General features: G+C 43.1%; 1 long non-coding RNA gene across 1 annotated transcript in view; it reads left to right on the top strand.

Annotated features, from left to right (window-relative positions):
- LOC109297790 overlaps positions 1–8,181 on the top strand; it is an 18,615-nt gene extending 10,434 nt beyond the window's left edge. Inside the window, exons 3-4 of the long non-coding RNA XR_002097416.1 lie at positions 675–678; positions 8,055–8,181. This is a non-coding gene — a long non-coding RNA (uncharacterized LOC109297790). The remainder of the gene's footprint in view (positions 1–674; positions 679–8,054) is intronic.

The raw sequence follows: 8,181 nt of genomic DNA, 5'->3' as shown, positions 1-8,181 counted from the left end.
GGTCCCTTCCAACCCTAGAAACTATGAAACTATGAAATAGCAACTCTGTACCATGGATCTTCAAAGAATCTATCAATGCTGAGATTCTCTTGTGCTTGGGGAATAGCAAGCAGAGCGCTTACAGACCTGTATGTTTCACTTGAGTGTTTATGTGAAAGGTTTTAGAATATATGTTTTAAAAAACAATCACCAAATATATGGATATAAACAGAAAACGGGCCAAAACACATCATGATTTATTTTCTCAGAAAGATCATGGCAGACCAATCTAATGTCCTTTTGTGATAGGATACCTGATTTCTTAGGTTGGGACAATGCAGTGAATCTAGTCTAGTCAGATTTAAGCAAAGGGCTTAACACTGAGCTTTATGGGAAATTATTAAATAAATTAGAGAAGATGAGGGTTAATACCCTAAACATAAGGCAGGTAAGGAGAGATTAAAAAGGAGACTACAGTGAGTTATGTTAAAGGGGCGTTTTCAGGTTGGAGACCAGCTACTAGTGATGGTCCTCTGACAGTGATCTTGGAACTCACCATGTTTGATGCTTTCATTAATGACCTTGGGGTGAAAAATAAAAATGTGCATATGAAATATATAGATACAGTAAAATCCCTGTTATCCAGCATTTGAGTAACTGGAACACTCTATTAACTGGAATTTCGAGCCAGCCAGCCAGGTGCGGGGGTGAAGGAGGGGAGCTCACATGTGGCCACCACCACCCTGTGCTCTAGCCGCTCCACGTGCAGCTGCCAATACTTCTGACCACCACTCCCTCCCTCCCCCCCTGCCAACACACACCCATGGCCCTGCCGGCTAAACCGGCAGCCTCAGGTAACTGGCATTTTTAGATACGCAGCACCCCACATTCCCCACTCGTGCCTGATAACAGGGATTTTTCTGTAACAACTGGAGAGGTACTGATAATTTTGAGGAGGAAAGGATTACAGTATACTAGAAGAATTAGATAACTTTGTGGAGTGAAGCAGTGGAAATGGTATGAAGTATAATTCTGTGATGTGCAGAAGCAAGCGTTAGGAACTAAACTTTTGTTTATAGGACTGGGCTTATAGGCTACAGGCACAGGAAAGGGAAGGTTTGATCAGTTGTAATATGACCATGACCTAGCAGTGTGATGTGGCCATGTAAAAGGCTAGTATGCTTTAGGATGAAGATGTTTTTAGTTGGAGACTGAAGTATCACTACCACTACACAAGGCAGTAAGTAGTAAAACCTTGTTTAGAATATAGGTTTTATCATTTGTGTTTAAAAAAAAAAAAAAACAGGAACAGGCACAGAGAAGATCAACTAGGATAATTAAGGAATAGTAAACCTATTTTTAGCAAATTAAAAAAGCTTGGTTTGTTTTAACTTAATAGAATGAAGGTTGAGAGGCGATCCAAGTACATTTTATAAATACATTCACAGGGTGAATATCAGAGAGCTATTCCAATTTTGAGGACAGTATTGACACAATAGGAGAGGTTAGTATTGGAGAGGCCAAAGGAAAATAAGAAGTGGCAGCATGTGGCTACTCAAAGAAGGGAAGGTTCCATAGAATTCAGGAGGAACAGACTGACATCAGCAACTGCTTTCAAGCATTCTGGTGGAACAGCTGAAGGAAAGGCAGAGGAGAGGACATTTGCAGCTATAATGCAAAGGATTTTGCAGTCTAAAGAGCAGAAAGTGCAGGGCCCCAGTGATACAACCTGTAGGACCACTGCACCAAGGAGTAAGAGAAGAGTGGTAGTGGTTGGTGACTTCCTTCTGCAGGGGACAAGGGCACCAATTTTGTCATCTGGATTTAGGGTCCCAGGAGGTGATGCTGTCTGGCTGGAGCTCATCCATCCTTCAGATCAGTACCGTTTCTTGCTTACCTCCAGGAACATCAGAGGTGACCATGAGGCTCTTGGCTGGAGGGTTAAAGAGTTTGGAGCACAAGTGGTGTTCTCATTGACCCTTCCTGGGGAAGGCAGGAGCCAGGGCAGGGATCATTGTATATTAGAAGTAAACACATGGTTGAAATGGTGATGCTGATGTGAAGCCTTTGATAATGGACAGATGTTCTGGGGAGGACTGCTTTCAAGAGATGGGATTTCTGATACTGAATGACAGCCAGCATGGCTTCATCACAGGCAGGTCTTGTCTGACCAACTTCATTTCTTTCTATGATCAGGTGACTCATCACCTGGATGAGAGAATAGTGGTTGATATCATATACCTCGACTTCCAGAAAGCCTTTGACTTGGTATCCCACGAGGTACTGATCAGAAAACTGGAAGATATTGGGCTCAACTGTGGGACCATCAAGTGGGTGCAAAACTGGTTGCGGAGTAGGACAAAGAGTCCAAATGAATGGATCGGTGTCATCCTGGTAAGATGTGGGCAGCGGCGTACCCCAGGGTTCAGCACTTGGCCCAGTGCTATTCAATATCTTCATCAATGGCCTGGATGAGGGGGTGAAAAGCCCATTGGCCAAGTTCGCGGACAACACCAAGATAAGGGGTTGTGCGGACACACCCGCGGATAGGCTGCAGGTACAAACAGACCTAGACAGGCTGGCATGTTGGGCAGAACAGAACCAGATGAGGTTCAACATCGAGAAATGCAAAGTGCTGCATCTGGGAAGGAAGAACCCCCAGCACACCTATAGGCTGGGCATCACTAACCTGACTAGCACTACAAATGAAAGGGATCTGGGGGTAACAATAGACCCCAGCATGAATATGAGCCAGCAATGTGACGCAGTAGCTACTAGGGCCAATAAAACTCTTGCATGCATCAATTGATGCATCTCCAGTAAATCCAAAGAAGTAATTCTCCCACTTTACTCAACAGTGGTGTGGCCGCAGCTGGAGTATTGCATCCAGTTCTGGGCGCCACACTTCAACAAGGACATGCTAAAGCTTGAGAGGGTCAAGAGAATGGCCATCTGCATGATCAGGGACTTGCATGGCAAGCCATATGAGAAGAGGCTGAGGGATAGTTTCAGGCTGAACATTAGGAATAACTTCTTTACAACTAGGATGTCCAGACTATGAGACAAGCCCCCCCTGCCCAGAGGTGGTGTAATCATCTACCCTAGAGGTCTTCAAGAGAAGACTGGACGGTCACCTGGCTGGGGTTGTCTGACCCCAGATGTCTTTCCTGCTCATGCAGGGGGCTGGACCCAATGATCCTTTGGGGTCCCTTGCAGCCCTATGATTCTGTGGTCTGTCTGCCCTTTGGGCTTTAAATTGGGTTCCAGCAACAGTGCAGACAGTCCAGAGGGAAAGGGACTGAACAAAGCAACTCAACTCTAGAAAAGGGCCAGAGAGTCACAGGACAGCAACAAGCAGTGCAAAAGGGAGTTGAGTAGGTTGAAATGCAAACTATGTCCAATGTATATATATAAATGCAAGACATATGGGGAATAAACAAAATAAGCTGGGTACTGCAGCCTGTGAAAAAACCTATGACCTGACTGGTATCACAGAGACCTGGTGGGACAGCTCTTATGACTGGAACATCAACATTAAGGATTACCCTTTGTTTCAGAAGGACAGAGTTTAGAGAAAAGCTGGTGGTGTTGCCTTGTATGTCACAAACATTTTTTCCCTGGTTCAGGAAGAAGGACATAGAGCAGGATGCATTCAGGTAAAGATGAAGAGTAAAAGATGCAGCACCAATATAAAGATAAGGATTATTTTATAGGCCACCAAATCAGGAAGAGGAGTTGAGGCACTTTTCAAGAAGGTGACAAATCTATCCAAAAGTATGGGATGGTACTGATGGGAAACTGTTACCTAACCTTAGTGTTAAAAACTCAGGTGGTGACACTGAAGTCATGAAAATGGCTTGAACAAGAATAGTCCATTCTTTGAAAAGAGAGTTTGAGTACAGCAATTCAGTTTTAAGCATAAAACAAAGAAACAACAGAAAACTCAGCTTAAATCAAGATGCAACAAAAGACAGAAACAACAGAAAACTGCCTAAGTTAAGATACAACAGAAACCTTTGCATAGGTATTACGTAGTCCCAAGGACAGAGTGTTTCCCTGTTGTTTAGAAGTTTTCCGGGGTTCAGTACTTCAGGGTGGGGGTGGTGTTTCTAAAGTTCTTGTTTCTGCTTGTACTTTTATGGGTGATCCGCATCTCCTTTTCCTCCTTGGTTGCCTTAACAATGGCATGTCTTTCACGTCTTTGGCCCCCCTCACATTTTTCATGCATTTTCCCCTCTTAGGTTATTTAGCATGTTTATGGTCTGGGTGCCTATTGCCACTTAAGCAAGCCAGCCTCCTCCCTGCATGGGACCACAACTGTTACAACGTGGTCCTGTATTTGCCAACAACTTCAATTACGCATGGCCGGATAGTGCTCTTTGTGTCCATGCTGGATCAAGAGCACCAGCCCAGTCAGGCAGTCCATCCCATCAGGCAAAAAGTCCGGTCACTACTGAATTAGGGCATTCATCGTGTCCTGACCAATAGGGAAGAACTGATGAAGGTGATGGGCACCTTGATTGAAATTATCATGATATGAAGCTTGCAACAAATAATTTTTTCCAATTATTTGAGTTGGTCTAATAAAAGTTATCAAATTTACTCAAAAAAAACTTGTCTACCTATATCCTTACACCAACAGGGCTACCACCTGCACCCCTGAATCATAATAGGATAGAATTCCTGATCCTTAGATAGGGAAAGCATGAATTCAGCATAATTAGGATGCTAGATTTCAAAAAAACATATTTCTCCTGACTTGAGGAGTTAATAGACATGGTGTCATGGGAAGGAAGATTGAAGGATAAAGGCACCCAGGAAGGCTGGAAGCACCTAGATGGTACAGTATTGGAGGCCCAACAAGAAACTATTCTAACATACAGAAGCACAAGAAAAATGGCAAAAAACCAATGTGGCTGCGTAGTGAGCTTCTAGGATGCCTCTAATACAAAAGGAAAGCTTACAGGAAATAGAAAAATGAGTAGGTCACCAAGGAAGCATACCAGGAAATAGCAAGAACCTGCAGGGACAAAATCAGGAAGGCAAAGATAAAGAATTAGCTGTACCTGTTGAGGGAAATGAAAGATGACAAGAAGAGTTTCTGTAAATGTTAGCCAGAAAAGAAAGACCAAGGAAAGTATGGGTCCACTCTTAACTAACCAGGTGAAACTAAACAAAAGTTGCAAAGAAGCTGGAGCTACTCAATAGCTACTTTGCCTCAGTCTTCACAAAAAAAAATAAAGCAGCAGTCAGATACTTAATAAGGATTATTTGGACAAGGAAGGAAACCAGCTGAGGGAGGAGATAACAATGAGAGAATCAGCTGACTTCTGATGGGTCTGAATTAAATCAAGTCAGCAGGGCCTGATGAACTTCATCCTGAGGTACCCCTGTTTAAAAAAGGCAAAAAGGAGGACCCAGGGAGTTACAGACTGGTTAGCTTCTCCTCAGTACCCAGGAAATTACTAGAGCGTATTCTAAGGAAGGCCATTTACAAGTATCATGAGCAGCCAGCGTGGATTTATGTAAAATAAATCATGTAAAAAAAAACCTTTATTGTATTTTTTAACAAAATAACTACTTGGGCAGATGAAGGGAATGCAGTGGGTATAGTGTATCTGGACTTCAGCAAGGCTTTTGATAGGGTCCTGCATGACCTTCTCATAAACAAATGTGGGCTGGACAAAACTACCATAAGGTAGGTAGACAGCTGGTTCAATAGCTGCAGGCAAATGGATCCATGTCAGAAAGCCAGGAGGTTTTGAGTGGAATCCCACAGGGGTATGTTCTGGGCCAGGTGCTGTTCAATGTGTTATTAATTGTTTGGATGCTGGTACTGAGAGCTTCTTGAACAAGTTTGCAGATGAGACAAAACTGGGAAGTATTGTAAACACATTGCAAGATGGGAATACCATTTAGAAAGATCTTAACAGATTGGAAAGTTGTGCTGAAGCTAATGGGATTCCATTCAGTGCTGACAAAGCAAGGAGCTACATCTTGGGAAAGATCATCCAAAACATAAATACAAAATATGTGACATCTGGCTGGATGACAGCACTAAAGAGAAGGGTTTGGGAGTTTTGGTAGATCACAGCCTCAATATGAACCTGTAGTGTAATACAGCTGCATGAAAGGTTAATGCATGTAGATGCAAACACGGGAGATGATGGGTGATAGTGCCTCTCTACTTGGCACTGGTTAGGCCTCGTCTAGAGCAGTGGTCTCCAAACTTTTTTGATCGCTCACCCTTATCAGTAAAAAATTTTTGAGCACGCACCCCCAATATATGTATATTTATATTTGTGCACCCCTATCAGTAAAAAATTTTTGAGCACGCACCCCAATATATGTATATTTATATAAATATAAATAGAAGTTCTAATATTTTCTTCCCACACCCCAATGGATTGTCTTGCACACCCCCTGGAGTGCACGCACCCCACTTTGGAGACCAGTGGTCTAGAGTACTGTGTACAGTTTTGGGTTCCATATTCTAAGTTAGAAAGTGTCCAGAGGCAGGCAGCAAAGATAAAGGTATGGAAGGCAAGTCATATGAGAAGAGGCTGAAGGAGATAAGTATGTTCAGCTTGCAGAAAAGATGCTTAATTGGGGACATGATAGAAGTCTTCAAATACTTGAAGGATGGCTGCTGTAAAGAAGAGGAAAAACACCTTTGCTGTCTTGCTATAGAAAATTGGACACAAACCAGTGACTTGAAGTTGCAGCAGAGTAGATATAAATTGGATATGAGGGAAAAACTTGTTCACTGTTAGAACAGTGAGGTAATGAAACAGACTGCTTAGGGAGGTTGTGGACTCTTCATTACTGGAGGTATTCAAGAAGAGGTTGGATAAGCATTGGTCAGGGATGATGGAGGTATAGATATGCCTGTGTTCTACTATGGGTATTTCCCATGCTTCTGAGCTTTGCTGGTTGCTGCATGGGGCTGGGAGGGAATTAAGCCTCACCCCCCAGCTGCTACATGTGTCAGGGTTTTTTTAAGCCTTCCTCAGAAGCATTGAGTATTGGCTGCAGTTAAGTCTGGGGATTTTGGCTGAGGTGTGCCAGAGGTTCCTAGCTAGAGGGTCTTGTCCCTCCTCTTAGGCTCAGACCAGTCCCCATATTTGGAGTCAGGAGGGAATGATCAGAGTGGTACAGATTGTAGGGGGCTTTGCCTTTTTCTTTAGTGGAGGAGTGAGGGTGGCCTTCCTGGGTTCTTTTGAACTAATAGCCTTTACAGAAGCAAGATTTTGGCCATTGTGTTCCTCGTGTTTTACCCGTGACAGGTTTGAGTGTTATGTTTTGTGTTGTTTCAAGGTTGACTGTGTAGTTTGTCTAATAGGTTAGACAAGATTTTGAATAGGATGATTTGAATAGGGATGACTCTGCCTCAGGCAGGGGGTTGGAGTACATGACCCATGGAGGTTTCTTCCATCCCTACTTCTCTATGACACAAGATGATATGGCTACACGTACATTAACTGGTTACAAACAAATTTAGACTGGAAATTAGAAAAAAAAAATCTAATGGTAAAAGAATAGGGTTTTAAAAATCATCTTATACAGGTAGAGCAGAAAGAGACCTGAATAACTTTCAGAATGGGGCTCAAAATAAGTGTGGAATGCACACTGTGAAAGGATAGCTGTGTTCTCAGAAATTATCAGCATGTCTTATGATGTAGCTTCAAGTATTTGGTGTCTCCATGGAGAGTTGAAAGGAAACTTAATTTCCATATGCAAGTGGCTCTTATTTGCATGCTTCAGGACTTCTCAGGCAAGGAAGAAATTTGTTTATTTAACTTTTGCAGGGTTTTTTTCCCCCCCCATCTTGCCTTGCAGTAGGGGTACAATGTTGTAGTGTGGTGAACCAGAAAATACTGTCTGAGGAAGGGCACTTTGTGCTCAAAATCTTGCTAACATCTCTCCAAACTGTACAGTTGACCAATAAAAGATATCACCAAAATACCTCTGCTTCTCTGGAGTTTTTGGATTTTGGCCAAGCTAGTGGTAGGAGTTTGGCTAGAATGCATTAGTGTTTATGGTGGTGCTTAGAAACTACTCAGGTACCTGGCTAGAGCAGTGATTGTCAGCCGGGGGTACACATACCCCATGGGGTACTTAAAAGGGTCCTAGGGGGTATGTAGAACTCCACGTGCATGCCTGCATCTGCAGCACAGTACACGAGCGGCCAGGAGCACAGCC

The sequence above is a fragment of the Gavialis gangeticus genome, unplaced genomic scaffold (assembly GCF_001723915.1).
Source record: "Gavialis gangeticus isolate Ggan-Ray unplaced genomic scaffold, GavGan_comp1, whole genome shotgun sequence".
NCBI classification, from domain to species: domain Eukaryota; kingdom Metazoa; phylum Chordata; order Crocodylia; family Gavialidae; genus Gavialis; species Gavialis gangeticus.
The sequence above is the reverse complement of the archived record's forward strand: the minus strand, read 5'-3'. Positions and strand labels throughout refer to the sequence as shown.